The sequence below is a fragment of the Gambusia affinis genome, linkage group LG14 (assembly GCF_019740435.1).
Source record: "Gambusia affinis linkage group LG14, SWU_Gaff_1.0, whole genome shotgun sequence".
Lineage (NCBI taxonomy): Eukaryota > Metazoa > Chordata > Actinopteri > Cyprinodontiformes > Poeciliidae > Gambusia > Gambusia affinis.
In genome coordinates, this window is record NC_057881.1 from 19476780 (window position 1) to 19493902 (window position 17123).

Below are 17123 nucleotides of genomic sequence, written 5' to 3' on the forward strand. Positions count from 1 at the left end.
CACCTAAAAATTCTCCTCCTCCTTCTCCTCCTCTTCCTCTCCCGACGGTGCGGGCAGCCCTGGTGGTTAAGGCGTGTCTGGGAGACAGCTGTGCTCTCTGGAACTTGCTTAGTTTAACATGAAAGGATAGAAATTCAGTTCAGAAACAGAACATACGTGTATTTTAACAGGCTTGTTTTTCATAACGACCAGCAGTCCTATAATCCTCAATCCTTCAGGCGTATCATCTGACAAATACAAGCCTAGATTTGAAATGTTGATTAATGGATGAAAAGAAAAAAAAAAAAAGAAAAAAAAAAACGTGCTTCAACAAATTATAGGTTTGTGTGTTATGGAGCTGAGTTATTGCACCATTAAGTTTAATTTCCTCTGACAGATCTGTGCTTTTCAATTGAACATTACTTATGGCAAAGCGCTGCTTTGCTTGTATCACAAAAGCCTGCAACAAAAGACGTTCTCTTATCTGAAAACCTTCGACTGGTACAAATGTTTTAGCTGAATTCTTGGAAGCATTACAGCAAGGAATCGTTTTATTTATTTATTTGTAATCCAGGTTTTATTAAACATGATATAGACACTTAAAACTGTCCAAAAGATCAAAGAGATAAACAGCTGAGTTTAACATGGAAAATCAGACATCATAAGAAAACGTCTAACAGGAGAGCAGGACAGAAATTAAAAAATTCGCTGGAATGGAAAATCCACTATCTCCACACTAATAAATGGAGTACCTTGACCAAGACCTTGGCACAAGACTGACTAAGACACACAAAACAGCAAAAAGCACACATACCTCCAAATTGTGCATAAACTTGTCAACCAAAAATAAGTTGTGGAATTTTTAAAGGCTACCGTTCAACTGCAGAATGTCGCATTGTCAAAGATTAGCTTGACGTAATGTTCAAGAATGAGTCAGGAATGAGCATGTGAAGAAAGAGAAGATACAAGCAGAAAATGGGAAATGTAAGATATGAACATGAAAAAAAAAGACTCCATGAATAAATACACCTGCTTTCAACACCCAACCTACCCATTTCACATTAAAGCGACTACTTAAACTTCTAATTAATTTGTGCATGCATTAAAATGCTTCCCAACAAGCAAACCTTAAATACATTTATTACTCGTACCGGCATTGTTCAAAAATATCTTTACACTCAGTCCCAACTTTGAATTTGACAAGCAGGAAACCAGTTAATAATTTTGAAAGAAATACTTACAGATCGATGTATGCTTTGATTATATGTTATGGCAATTTGCCATACAGGGTTTATTATTTTATAAACAGTAACACTGATTTAATGTAGGGTGAGACAAAAAGGTTTTGTGCATATTGTTCAATATGTAAGTGTTTACTTACTGAACAACAGCCCATGTTACTGTTTTCCTATATTGCAGGAACTTATTTCCCCATTATATATATATATATATATATATATATATATATATATATATATATATATATATATATATATATATATATATATATATATATATAAAACCCTCAAAGAGCAGCTGATGTGTCACCCAACCACACAGGTTGCCCTCCTCTTGCTCACTGTGTCCATATTAGGCCTCTGAATGCATCTGGCTCCCAGATGTTCACGTTAAATCAATGATGTCATCACTGTCTCGCCTTTTTTTCCCCTTTCCTTCAATTCTTTGGGACAATCTGGATGTCTCAGTTTGGGAAGATGCAGACGGGGCCCCAGAAGTGTTCCACTTAGTGAAACTATTTCCCCTCTGTAGAAAAACACCAAGCTGCTGGGCTGGAGGAGACGGAGAAGTGGATGAGAAATGAAGACTTTGCAGAGGAGCTGGCTGCCCCAGGACTGAACCCCTATTATTTACAGAGAGCCCTCTAATCCCTGTCAGAGAGCTGTCAGCCACTGAGCTGATCTGAGCAGCGTTTCCCTCTCCGTTCTGGCCTCTGTGACCTGACCCCTGTGCAGCATATTGTGCCCACTTTCACTCCTTCACACTCTCCGTCATTTTCTGTCTCTCAAGCTTGTCTTGCTTCTCTCTGTCATTTTGGAGTTGGGCCTCTTTATGGTGTGTTAAAAAACAACAACAACAAAACACTGAACCTGTTTATGATGATAAGACGCAGGCACTGGATCAAAATATTACTTCCAAAATGTTTCCGGGCCTTCTGGTGTAATCCTGGCTGGATATTTGACCTTCCCCCTTGGCAGAATTAGTAAAAGTCACTTAAATATTTTTGGTTTTCTACCACAGTCGCAGTATTAAATCATAGCACACAAATTTGTCATTAGATGTGATGTCAGAGCTCTGGCAAAGCTGCTCCAGAAGCTTTACATTTGACTTATCAATATTAAGTCCTGCTCTGATGTGTGTTCAGGGTGCGAATGTGGAGCAGGAACCCACAAGTTCAAGTTTTAAGACTTGAAATATGAAATCTTTTGACTTAAAGTAAAGTTGAAGAATTTGAAAAACAAAACGGTGTCAGTGTTTATACAGTATCTTCCTCCAAAACAGACCTCCAGCATGCTGCTGCTACCTTGGAAGCTGCCGCAGTATTCTTGGTTTAAATGCTTCAAATTAACCTCATTCTTGTCACCGCAGTCAGATATATTTGATTCAGTCCCATTTCACCTTAAGACCGTTTTCCACACACCTGAAAATCTCCGTGTACTTTTAAAGGGACAATTTTAGAGCACATACTTTTTCCTTTGCTCGCACTTCCTCGGTTAGCAGTGATGCAAAATTACTCTGGACAGCGACAATGGTGTTCAAGTAGGATCCAGCTCACGGGAGGCTTGAGCGCGCCAGGCAGAATGACGCGGTGGAGATGTTCATTCACTCAGCAGAGAGAGATAGAGAGAGAGAGAGAGAGAGAGAGAGAGAGAGAGAGAGAGAGAGGAACTGGCAGGAGTTGGTAAAAACGAGTGGAGATAAGTACAGGGCAACCCTGGAAGGTCACGGTTGAAAATGATTTGAGATTGTGGTGGAGACGTGGCTGTAATGAATGATGTTAATCAAAGCATACTCATGTGTTAAAACAGCTCAGTCAACATCTGGGCCAAAATCCAATTGAGAAGCTCCAGCAAGTCTTCAAAGTTCATGTTCTACACAGACGCTTTCTATCCAATCTGAATGAGCTTGAGGGATTTTGCAAGGAAGAATGGGAGGGGAGGGGGGGGGATAACAAAAACTTTCCAAATCTATAAACATCTTATAAACATCCCTGAAAAATACTGACTCAGGGAAACTAAATGTTTTTTTATTTATATATATTTGGATCCCTCACTTTGTTTTCCACAGCTGCTTTGTGTTACTTTATCAAGTAGAATTGGGGGAACAGAAGCACTGAACCTGGAGTCCCAGTGTGACAACAAGTGAAGAAAAAATGAATTCAGTTCTTACCAGCATAGTCCAGTCAAATTCAGTCTAACTGAGCTGATTATTAGGAGCATTTTATGAAACTTGAATAAAAACTTGAAATACTTTACTTAAAGTGTTCATCAATTGCATTATCTTTATCCAAGTTTCAACAATTAATATAAAATCTGGGTGTGTGGAGTCTTTAAATGATTTGTAAAAGGAAAATCTGACCCAGGCTTTCTGTGCACACAGGGTCAGATCAAACCAGATTTTAATCGTCTACCATGAAAGCTGTAAAACCCTGGGTGCAACACTCAAGAGGACGAGGGGTAGAGTCATGCAAAGCATGAGGGGTAAAGTGTGAATGAAGGCCTGATTATAGTAGCTGATCATCTATGACTTGAGTCTTGCATCGCTGCTCAAACTGAAAATCCCCTCATTAAAAGCCCCTCAACCGACCAGGAAGTCCTGAAGTCGACCCGTGTTTTGGAAACGTTGAAGCCTCAAAGTCAAGTGAAGGCGATAATCCCTCTTTGATTGGTAAAATTACGTTGAAACTGCTTTAGCAGGGGGGGGAGAAAAAAAAAACTGCCCTAAAAGATGAAATACTTTTCAAAAAGTGTGGGAACATTTTGGGATTTAGGACTTTGTGAGATTTTTGAATTTTGTCATGATATCCACAAAGGATAGAGGCTTTAAAAAAGTGGAATGCATTTTGAGTTTCAACACGCTTTACTAGAATAACAAATAACTGAACAATAATCAATGCAATTAGTTGCCCGTAGAGGTCACCAAATTTAGCTTTTCACTTTGCAACAAGTTGCATAAGGCTCAGTTTAAACATGTGGAAGATGGTCAACGTTTAAAAAAAAAAAAAAAAAAAAAGTCTGTTTGTACCTGCAAATGACGTGAGACTGGAATAGATGTTCACCTTCCAGCAGTACAATGGTTTCAAAGCATAGTGTTAAGAAAGGTTCGATCAGAGTCAAGATCTGAATCTCAGAATCCGTGATAAGACTTGGAAATTGCTGTTCACGACCGAATGAGTTTAAGAAGAATTAAAATATAAAAAAAGGAAAATAGTCATCAGATGTGGAAAGTTGAAGACTTGCAGCTGTCGATGCCACAAATGGCAGTTCACTCTCAAAATTATGCACTACTTTGTTTTGATCTACCTCATAAAAACCCACTAAAATAAAGTCTGTGGCCGTAAAGAGCAGAAATGTGTTCGGGAGGTATGCGTCGCTTTTCAAGTCACACCATGCGCATTTTTGAGCAGGTTTGTAACTGGTTAGAAAAAATCGATTCCACTGAAATATGCAGAGCAAACAGTCACACATGAGCCTCAGAGGAAAAGTTCAATTCTGTATTTGTGATGTTTTATTATTTTTGGTAGATTGAAATGCTGCTCTGATATAAATTTAAATGTAAAAAGTTCTTGTACAGTTCTGTGCAAGTAAAAATTGGAAACCATGTTCTAAATGTAGGTGGTACTTAATTTATATGCATGTTGTACATATGTGTGTGTATATATGTGTGTGCGTGTGTGTGTGTGTGTGTGTGTTGTACAGCCAGGGCATGGCTGACTTTGCTCGAGCTGGTCCAGTAATTATACTGTCTTTATATAGCTGTGGTCTGAAACTTGTGGACCCAAGAAAACATCTCCTGGTTTCAGGAGAAGCAAGAATGTGACATGAACTCAACAGACCTTAATGCAGCCAATGGTCAATTCTTTCCTAACAAAGGAGCAAAGTTGACATGACACATTAATCTGTCATACTCATATGCATAAGGTTGCCTACTCAGTAGTACAGCCAAATATAACAGCATTTTCTCTGAATTTGGGGTTGATTGACATACGCTTCTTAGAACTTACCAAGTTCTTCCTGGAGCTTGCATGCAATATTGATAAAATAAGATGAAATGGTACGTACAGGTACTTTTATGTAGCTTAGCAGATACCTTTTTTTAAAACTTTTTTCTTAGAACATACCAGGGACTTTTCTGGAACTTTGGAGAAACTCAGAAAATCTTCAAGGAACTTTTATGAAAGTAGATTAGCACTTTAGGTTTTCATATGAAAACTTTTTTTTTTCCACTTAATGGCTTTTCTTTTTAATTTATTTCCTTTTATTTTGTAGAAAGTAAAAATGCTGCCTTTGCTTGCAGATGTTTACTTACCTATTACTCTACTTGCAACAGGCCGAAGTGAAATGTGCTCCAGTCGGAAATGATTTATGCCACAGTTTACTTTCCTTCCGCTCAGACTGCTTTTGCTGCACGGAACAGTTGGAGAAGATTTAAAGCATTCTTTCTTTATGATCACCTTGTTCCAAACCTCGAGCTCTTTGGCTACACAATAACAGATCAAACAACAGCTTTCAGGACGATTTATTGTAATTACGGGGGTAAAGAACAACGACTTATCTGTTTGTTATTGGTTGTTTCTAATATTTTCCATGCAACAAAACCCAAATGTTGAATCTTAAGATCTTTGTTGTTGCAATTCACGTCAGCACATTCCCAACCTGTTTGAACTGTTTCCATGACAGAGTGGTTATTGATTGGAGAGTGTAAATCAACAGCAATCACTCTGGGTGGATAATCTTAAAAGGGTACAGGTCACTCAGGCTTGCAGGTCAAAACAGGCTGTAAAGGCTTTGCAGAGTTTTGACTTTGTTTACCTTTGCTCACTTGAATATGATCACAGTGAATATGATGGATTTAGGACGCTGCGAAGCCCCGCTCACAGCTTTAAACAAAAGCCGTCTTTTAGTGACTGTCTTTGTGTCAACAATGAGCAAGTCCAGCGAGGGGCTTTCATTTCAATCCAGCATTTGTTTGGCTGAAACTCAAATCAAACACTGCTCTGATTTCCTTTCAGTTCTGCGGGGATACTGACTTGTGTTTTTAAAAAACAAACTCTTTCAGGGCATGGAAATGGCTCATCTGTTGAGCTCTCTAGCGGGGTTTTTTTTCTATGGAAGAGACCAGCCCACAGTAGGAATGTCAGTCTTAGGAATGCTCAGGCCCGGGTCTCCGAATGGCTGTGACCTCCAGACATGTGATTCATGAACCTTCTCCATCTGTTGGCGAGAGCGGGTTCATGGTCCATTCAGAATCTAAATGGTGCAAACAACATGCATTTTAGAAAAAATAAAAAAATAAAAAAATTCAAACAACAACTAACTAGCAAAGGTTTATGATATATAATTTGATCTTTTTCTGCACAACACTTGTCTTTCAAACAGCAGAAGGGTTCATGTGTAATTTAGAAGTGGGATAAGAGGCTGGGTGTCTTGGATAGTTTTCCTTCCCAGTTTCTCTTGAGTCACATGCAAGACTTGTTTTTGTTTTTCTTCCAACATGTGTTCTTTTTGGGTGTTTTGCTAGACTGAGGCAAGGCAACCAGTTTGTTTTTGTTTTTTTCTTTTGAGTTGGAGCACGACTGAAAACTATATTTGCACATTGCTCACAAAGTCTCACTGTATGACAAAATAAAATTTAAACTTTAGTTTGAGGGATGTCAAAACACCAAATGAAAGTTTTCGGAGGAGATGAAGCCAAAAAATAGAGCTAAAAACATGTTAAAATATTGACCACATGTTGAAATATTGTTTTATGAGAGCTGATGATCTATTATATAGCAGGAAAAACCGCAATCTGGACCCATGTAGGACTCAGATTACATATAAGTAGTATGTTTCTACACATCTATCTCAAAGTTTGAAACAATCCAGCTGCCAAAGGATAATAAATACAGTTCAGCAAAACTAAAAATGTATTTTCCTGGATTCCTATGAAAGGTGCTGATCTGACATGACACCAAGATTAATTCTGTCCTCCTAAACACCAGGGAAGAATCCCAGGAATGAGAAAAAGGACACGATCTACACAACTTGTCCACAGCCTCCATAACATGAAGGCCATGGACCTGATCTCAAAAGAAAAATATTATCCACTCAAATAAACTGTTTTTCTGATCATAAGAGCCCAACGGCGCCCAGCAGCAGTATCTACATTCCTTCATAAATTTATCTTATTTTTAACAAGTTAAAGTCACAAAAGTTGATGTGTTGAAATTATGTGATAAATCAAAACAACGTAGTGGACATTTGTAAAAATAATACGTAGTTTTCAACATTTTTGTTGAAATCAGAAAACTGCAGCATGCATTTTTGAATGCCCTTCCTGTGTATTTGCTATGGCATCTTTAAAAAATACAGGAAAAATAATTGCCTGAAGTCCCCTTATTAGTAGACAAGGTTGAAATGTGTCCAATTCAACCTCGGTAAAAATCCAGATGTTCTGCCACACTTTGAGATTTTTAATTGTAAAAAAAAACTTTAGCAAAAATATCTCTACTTCACACTTGCTATGTGTGCTACTTTACATTTCTTTGTCAGAAAAATCCAAATAGAGTGCAGGTTGATGCTAATGTGACAATGTTATCAGTATTTTTGAAAAAAACAAACAAACAAAAAAACTTTTGAAAGTCATTGTAATTGAGACTAAAGAGGCTTCTGTGTTTCTTAAAAAGACTTTAGGTTGGGCCAGTCAGCAGTGATGACAGCCTCCGAGAGTTTCATCTGTTTTCTCTTGTGTCTCAATTCATGACAGAAATTATAATGTAATTAGCTAACGAGCTTGGTGAGCCATGAAGAACAATAAGCATGCTGTGTTGTTTTACTGCTCCCTGTGGACTGTTTGTTAAAAACGTAATGCGCAGAGTCAACTTCTGCAGGGTTGAAAGACGCAAACCAGCAAACCTGTTATGTTACTCTGTCTTCACTTGTTGAAGTCACACACTTGCTGCCAGTACGACCTTTGAAAGCCTGTCAGATACATGAATATGTGGTTCATGGACAACCTGTGATAACAAATATATCATTCATTAGACTCAGGAAAGATAATACCTACAATCTGCCTGTGTTACACTCCATTCAACTATACATTCTCATACGATATTATCACTTGGCAAACGCACGTTAACTCCGGAGCCAATGTTATCATTAGCGTCTTTATTGGATTTCGGGGATTTAAATGTCTGGAAAACAGCAGGTTTGCTGTACGTCTGCAGGTGGGAGGACACAACTTCCACAGGTGCACAGTGAATCCATACATGGTGAAAATAGCTCCCTGCCCTGTAATGAGTGGGTATCAGATGATGACGCAGCGATATGCAGTGATTTCCCATCTGGACTGAAGGGAGTGAGAGAAACCGCTGATGCAGACTCTTATTATGGGTTGTACGAGGCTGACTGACAGCGTAACTAGTGGTTGCACAACTTAGAGCATGAAGGCTGGCATTATCCTCGAGGTGTGCATGTGTGAGTGAAGGTTCAGGGTGGTGTTGTCAGAATACACAGGTAGAACATTGATTATCGCGCTTAAGCCGACCTCCTCAACTGTATGTACACTTTTACAATTAATGGACCACACCGCACTTATTTAGCAACACCTGAAGAGTTCTATTTGAAACTCGAATTTCACATCATACCAGAAATAAAAGGAAGAATAAACCCTTGCCACAGTTAGCCTTCATTGATCTCTTGTAGAGAACGTCCGCTCAACATTTCACAATTTTGCTATCTCATGAACAGCGGCGACATACCGTATAAGTGACCGCAAGAGAAACGGTTCCTACAATGGCTGTCAAATGGCAAAACTTGGAAGTGAACTACGGTGAGTTTTCTAGTAGCTAGATGTGGTGCAAATTATAGCTTGGAGATGAACATAAACTACAAAGGGACATTCAGTTAAAGCTACTAGTACCATATTTACGTCCATCTCTATAAGAGTGCTACAGTTCAATTCAGTGTGAGGTTAAGGTCATTTGGGTACATCCTGGACAGGCTGCCAATCTATCACAGGGTGACACAAAGACATAGAACAGACAACCACGCATGCACACACGCTTACTCAAAGGACAACTAGAGTAACCTAGCCACCTAACCCATTTAAATTAAATTTATTCCCTTTTCCATTCACTGCAAACGTCATCTGAAGAAACGTCACAAGACACAGAAATCCAGTTTAAATACAGAAACCTAGACTCAATAATAATATCAAATGAAAAGAAAGCTGTTGTGTTGCATAATTATTTTTCTCTCAAGTTAACTTTAGCACATTAGCATTTTACTGCCCCCTTAGTTAGTGCTGATCTTAACTTTAGCACATTAACTTTAGCACATTAGCATTTTACTTTAGTAAAAATTTTAGTTAGTGCTGATCTTATTGCACCCTATGGCAGTGCAATAAGATCAGTTTGCATAATTTTTTTTCTCTCAGGTTGCGCAGCAAGACAGTGCATTACCTTTAGCACTGACATTAGCATTTCACTGTCCCCCACTAGTGGGGGCTAATAGTATTGCACCCTCTATGGTGGTGCAATAATATTAGCCTGCAATATCTTTTCTTCTTAGGTTATGGAACTGCCTTGTGGAAGGCAGTTCATTTGCATTAACCTTTTAGCTTAAATAAGCTATTAGCTATTTCTCTTACTTATATATATTAAAAATAAACCTTTTTTAAAAAATATATAAATTTTCTATATGTATATATTTTTTTTAGACGTGACACGTCAGCTGAAGCATATGTCATACACGCTGGAAAATGTCAATCACTGATTGGTTGACACATACCATCTTGTATCTATGCCTGTGACGTAAGGTGAAGAAGTTGCCAGCCAGCTGTGATGTTTGCATTTTTTAAAATCGTTGCTATGCGAAGCTGACTGGTCAGCAGCAGGATACGTCTTAGAAGCGGGAAAAGCACCATCTCTGATTGGCTGCCACGTACTACCAAGTCGTGGAAGCTTCTGGAACTTTCTGCTTCCGAGTCTGCTTCGGTCAAGGTAAGAAGTGTTTGTGCTCTCTCCATAAAATATACTATTTCAATATTTCATTTGATTACAGTATTATTATAACTGCTTAGACTTAATGTGTTCTTTGAGAAATGTGCTCAATTTTAAAAGTTTGACTGCTGTGGAATATTTTGTTGTGGCTCTGATAGCATACCCGATAGCTTGATGGAACAGGATTTTTGTAGATTTAGCCAATTTATTCCTAGCCCTCGTGATATATGATATAGTTCCGCAAGTGCATCTTACGGCACTTAACAGTCGCAAGTTGCTCTCTATAACAGGTTAATGTGTGATTCGGTTCGGTTCGAGTGTAGTATGGTCTGAAGCGCAGCACCTGCAGTCATTTCTCTGTTGATTTTTAGCGTGACTCAGCAACGGAGAACATCGCGGTTCTGGTTCTGATGGACTAAACAAACTTAGCTGTTTTTGTTCGTATTTCTCTATGTGATATACAGTCATACATTGGGATTGGATGAGATATTTTTCCGGCTGGGAGAGTGTGGCTTTTATTTTGCGTGTCAGAAGCACATTAGTGGTTAGATTCAAACGACTTCATACTAATGCTGAATTCACATCGATTTGATTTGATCGTTAGGGCCGTCGACTTTACATTCAAAGTCTATGTGTGGCGTGTTTGCAAAGCCAGCGGTATGCAGTTGAAGCCTTTCAGACTTTTTTGAGCCTGCCTGTATTTGATCAGCAGTTTTCCTGCACATTGTGAAAAGCTTCACACTTGTGTGACATTTAGTCGGGTTTTACTTCATTTTGTGCATATGTAATGCTTAAGTTGCTGTTACGTACTTTTACTGCAGGAGCATCAATTACATTTCCACAGAGGTTATTGTACTACCACAGTCCAGGCGAAGGGGTCCGAACGACGCGGATCAGCCACCTTGCCAACCACAACCAGCCAATGTAATTTTTTATTTATTTTTTATTTAAACTTTCAAACGTTTATAAGTTGTTATGTTTTGCGGCTCTAGACTATTTTTCTTTTGTGAAGGAGGCGGTAAAATGGATCTTTTGACAGTAAAGGTTGCTGACCCTTGTTCTAGTTGTTTTATTTACCAAAACAGTCTTTTTGTGACACAAAAAGATCATTTGTGAAAATAATTGTCTTTTTTGCTCTGTGTATTAAATGGCCTCTAATGACCCTGAGCTTTCTGAGCCCTCTGCTGACCCTCAACCTGGTGACCTCATCGAAATATTCCGGATGCCGAAGAAGAAGTTGGCCAAACCAAAGCAGTTCTTTTTTGTTGTTGTTGTTTATAGTTGTAAATAGTTTTTCTTGTATGTATGTATGTATATATTTCAAATAGTTTCATTTATACTATAGTTTCAAATATGTTTTCATGTATGTGTATATGTGATACACCATAAAGTGCAAGATTTTTTTAGAGTGAAATTTACCACAGTATCACGTCAAATTGGACAAGAAAGAAAAGGGGGAACCAAATTATAGACAGCGCTCCACCAGAAGACCCAGAGTGAGGAGCCCCGCCCCCTCGCCCCTCAGACAGAGTTTGGGGAAGAAGACGGCGGTCGCTCTCTCATTCACTGGAGCTGTTCTTGTTACAGGTTAGTGATGAGAAGCTGGTGGAAACTGTAAACGCTAAAGAAATGTTAAATTACAAATTAATTTCATACCAATTTCACAATTACATGACGGATGTGTTTAAAAGCTAGAGAAAAAAAAGTGATTTTGTTCGTGATTACAGTTAGCAAGATTGTAGCAATAACGGTCGTGAAACAGCCGTTATAAGAGTTCGCTACATGTATCAAGTTACCTATACACTTCCCGACCCAATTTTGTTAGACTACGGTGGTATCCTGACTCATTGTGTTATCCATTAATCGGAAGCGTTGATGTTTTTTTTTTTTTTTTTTCCTTTTTTTTTCTTTGCTACATGTAATCGGTTCTCATCAGCGTTGCAAATATTTATTTTTTTTAGACGTTACCTCCCCCCCCCCCCCCCCCATACTGTGTAATCGATTTTAGAGTAGTTATTTAGAGCTTAATGTAGGTTTAGTTATCTAAATATTTCCAATTTAAATTATGCAATTAATCATATGATTATATATTTTTTTCAGAATTATTATAATTCAAGGGCATTATTAGCCTTACAATTTCATTGCACATAAGTAATAGGTTTTCTTTTTATGTACATCTTACAGATTTAAATTGATTGTTGAATTATTTTGATTTGGCCCTCTTGGTGGGAGCTGATATTGTTGGTTGAAGTGAATAGAATATGGTTGTTTTGAAGCAACAGTATGATACTTTGAAAATGATTACACAAAGGAAAAGTTATTGTCTAATTTCATGATTTTACAATGACATACAAGTGGATCATCGTGGCAAAGCCATAATGTTTCACTTGTGATAGTAAATCTGTCGGGCCTCACCTTGACACTCAGGCAACAACCCTGAGTGCCACATGGCCAGACAGGACACATGTAAATTAAAAAAAAAATTTATTGCAGAGGCATCAGATTCTCAAATTTATTGTTTTCTTTAAATGTTGTAATTTTAGTTCATTGTAAACTTTACCTGTAAAATCCTTGTAGAAATCTTTAACATGTGTTCAATATATATTTAAACTGTGATCTGTTGTGTGTGTGGGTTATTCAATAAAAAATTTTTCTTTGTCTCTATTATGAAGTAAATGTTAATGAACTGCCTTCCTGCAGTTCATTAACATTGAACAGTTCAATGCAGGGCTCATTAGAACTAATGAGCAAGCCAGTGCAATAGCATTAACCTATGACCTAATGATAATAAATAGGACTACAAAAACGCCATATCTGTAGTTCTAACACTAATATGATTCTGCATTATCTGCTTCTCTCAAGTTAGGGAACTGCCTTGCGCAGCAAGGCAGTTCGTTAGTATTAGCCTTTTAGTTTAAATAAGCTATTACCCATTTTTCAGACTAACTAGCCATGTTTAGTATACTTAATGGAGTAAGTAAATGAGAGTAAAAATCCTAATGATACCCCACATTCTACTGAAAGTATTTATGCTTACATTAGCATATTTGCTAATTTTTTTTAGCTAATACACTTACTTTATCATACTGAATGTTGCACGTCTAGCTTACTTAACATTCTTGTGATTCTCCACATGCTATTGATTACATTGCAGCTTTCTTTAGCACTGATGCTAATTCTTAGCATCAGAACGCTGGGTCCAAACCGACGGGCACACTTTGGCAGTCCCCAGTTAAATTTCTTCAGGAATTTTCTAGTTTTCAGTTTAGTTTTCTTTCAATTTTATTCTGACTTGTAATTATCAGAATTCTGCCACCGAGTGTAGAAGTAGCAGAATTAGCATAAGCGCCTGCTTGTCATCAGTAACCAGGTTTCCATTACAAATGTGCACAAAAATCTTCATCGCTATTCTGCTAATGTCGAACGAACAAAACCTTGCAGTTGTTGTTTCCATTGAATGAGAAATGTGTTGAAAAATCACATGTGAATCAGCTTGTTGACGTGATAAGTCAGTAAAAATAATGGCATCCACGGATGTGACTGAATGTATTTCGGTTAAATGAAACAAATTCATGATTCAGCCATGGCACCGGCGCTGATCAACTATAAGACATTAGAAGAACGTGTTTCCACTAAACAAATGTGTTTTCATAATTTCAATTTGTGCAATCGAGCAATTTGGTTAATCAGACATAGCTACTTCAACTATATAATCATACATTCATTTTCCAAGGGCATCCTAAAAGTGTCCTTTTAATGCTACACACACACATACCCCCCCACACACACACACACACACACAAAGAGCCTAAAACTGAACGTTTGCAATTGTGGTCGCAGTTCACAGTGAAGTCAGTGATGTAATTCTTAGGAGTAATTCTTTCCCAAACTCATTAGGTCTTCTCCTATTTACTGCGGCTGAATGCAATGAATGTTTCTGGTCTGCAAATGGTTGCTGTTGGTTTTTTGCTTCTCAAGCTTCCCTGAGAGAAAACTTGGAAGGAGAAGGTCAACTTCATGGCTGTGTGGTGTTTCGCATCTCAGACTGGGACAATGATGCAGCGCATGATAGACACAGATGTTTTTTTCATAAGATTTTGCCCAATTATGTTACCCAAATGATTCTACTCATGATCCAGAGTAAAATACACTATCATCATAGTTTATTTAAATCACTAAGTAAGCAAACAGCATTAACAAAGAATATCAAATTGTATGCATTTATGCACGCATACTCAGAGAGAGTTAATTACCTTCACAGATAATTTCACAGATTAAGATGTTCCAGATGGCAAAATTACCCCCAGATAGTGAATTGACCAAAATGCAGGCTACGTGTTCTTTTGGCAGCAGATATTTTAAGTCTGAGGACAAAAATGTCACAAAAACATTTACTGGAGAAACATTCCTATGAGTTTGTCCAGTGGTTTTGAGTCCAGTGGGGTCAGCTGGGCTTCTGAATTCAGATACTGCTTATTACCGAGGGATAGCAAACCCTAAAAGTTTAACTCCACTTGTTTTGTCCTTTGCTGTTTGTGCAAAAGAGAAACCAAGAAGATCTCCAGTGTAACAACTCTCACTTCTTGGTTCCAATCCTAACAGACGGGGCAAAGTCATATGAACGTCTTTATTTAGACCAAAGGGGGAAATTATGATGAGAATTCCTTCCAGTCAGTAATTTAGTAATTTTAGACAGAGGGTGTGGAAAGCTCTTCTAGAAATGTTCAGACACATCTAGATTGTACCACAGTAGCCTCTGGCAAGCAGCCAGAGTCGACCACAGTCAAGCAGACACTGAGTCTTTTACAAGAAAACACATTAAGACTCAATTGCCAGGACCAATGCTAGCAAATCACTCATCATCTTCAAAGTGGAGGTTCCCATCTTCATTTCTATGCCATACCAGTTCGGTCATTAATCACTTTCCCGCTCTTTCAAAGCACCTGTGTGAGGAAAGGCCTTGGCAGCATAATATCAGCTTTACAGACAGCCGTAACTCTTCCAAACACCTGCCAGGGAGATTTTCATGGAGGGTTTCACAATAAAAACGTCTTACTTTTTGTACCCCAACAGCAATAAAAGACATATAAACTGTTTTGACTTGTAACAGTTACGGCTAATAATGCGCGTTTAAAAGTCTTCCTTTTCATTAATTTCATGTGGCATAATTGAATACTGTAAGCCTTTCTTACCTCCGTGAAAGTTAATATATCTTTGTGAAATATCTGGAGTTTTGCATCTTTTTCTTTAGGATAGAAAGGCACCACAAACCTATTATATAAACAAAAACTGAACATGAAAACGGCCCTTTAGACCTTTCAGATTGCGAACACAACGGAGACACAATCAACACTGTCAGATGACTTATTACCCGCGATAATAACTCAGAACTAGTCCAAATAGTTTGGATGTATTTTCATTTCTTTCCTACTTACGGAAAGTTTCTGTTTATATCACAGGTTTGTAGTGCATTTCTATACTCTAGAAAAAGATATAAAATGTCAGATATTTCACAAGGTGATCTTAACATACAGGGACAAACCTCACATAATCTTGTATTAAGGCAGAAAGTACGGCGGCCACCGTAAGACAAGGCTTACAGTGTTCAATTATGCTGCATAACTGATCAGCAGAGTATTGCGAGGGAACGCAAAAATTTTGCGAGGGAACGCAAAGGTTTGGAAAAAATAAATTTCCCATGTCTCTTGGAGCGTTGCGTATAGTTCCACTCTGGCGACATCTGTTGACTTAAAAGAAAACTGCAGGGTGTGTTGAATGATTCAAACAGCAGGCCATGAGCCAATTCTCTTCATCTTGATGCCAAAACCTCCTTGTAGAAAAAAACAACAACAAAGAAACAAAGAAAGAAAAAAAACCGAAAAAAAACGGTGCTTCATTATTACAATCACTTTTTCCCAGGTATAATTTGCAGAATTAGAGCTTATCAAAGCAAAAATTAGAAAAAGTATTCATATAAACTTATTAATAACGGAGCGGTGTGCCAAAAAAAGCTTGTTAAAAGAATGACCTCAGGGACGTATCTTTTGAAAGTTGTGCACCTTCTTGTGACTTATTAAATGTCACTGATGTGAAAACACATGGATATTGCTATATTTTGGTTGAAAATAATGAAAAAAAAACAAACAAAAAAAACAGTAGAGTGCAGTTTGAGCTGCTCTTCATTTCACAATCTCTTAATATTTTTATAGGTAAAACATGGATTAATTAAAACCAACTGAACAAAAATTATATTTCAAAGTATCCTTTTGGACTAAAATCTCCATGTGCAAGTAAGAAAGTGCATCTTATATGAGATTCTTTTTATATTAGCCACAGGAAATTTACTAATTACCACAGAAGCTACATGCTGACTGTGAATTTATTTTAATCTGAACCTAGTCACAACTTCCTTCCTGACAGAGTCAGAATTGGCATTTGAAACTGGCCACCAGCAGCCAAACCACAGTGACAGTTTCTGTCACAGAACATGCTAACCTGTTTGGTTTATAAATAAAGTGATGCACAACTTTGTCAAGTATGTTTTAGGAATATTTTGTTCCCAGAGTTGATTCTCTTTCTACCTCTTTCCCAGACATGCACACACAAAAATACGCAGGACTGCATTAACTCACCAAAGGTACTGCTAACTCAGTGTTTTGGGGGAAAAAAAGCCACCACAAAATGATAAGTCTACCTTCTTTCAAACAATTAGTCATTTTTCTACATGAATGTGTCAGCGCTGCGTTTTAAAGGAGGTGTGTGAAGGTCAAGAAATACGTTTGTCTTCAAAAATGAGAAGGTTTTCTGATGGTGTATTATTTCCTCAGGGAAGCTGTTCATACTTGACGTCGCAAACAGAAAAATCCTGAGAAGAAGAAAACTTTTAGAGGCTGTTAAACTGTATGAACTTTTTTTTTTCTCC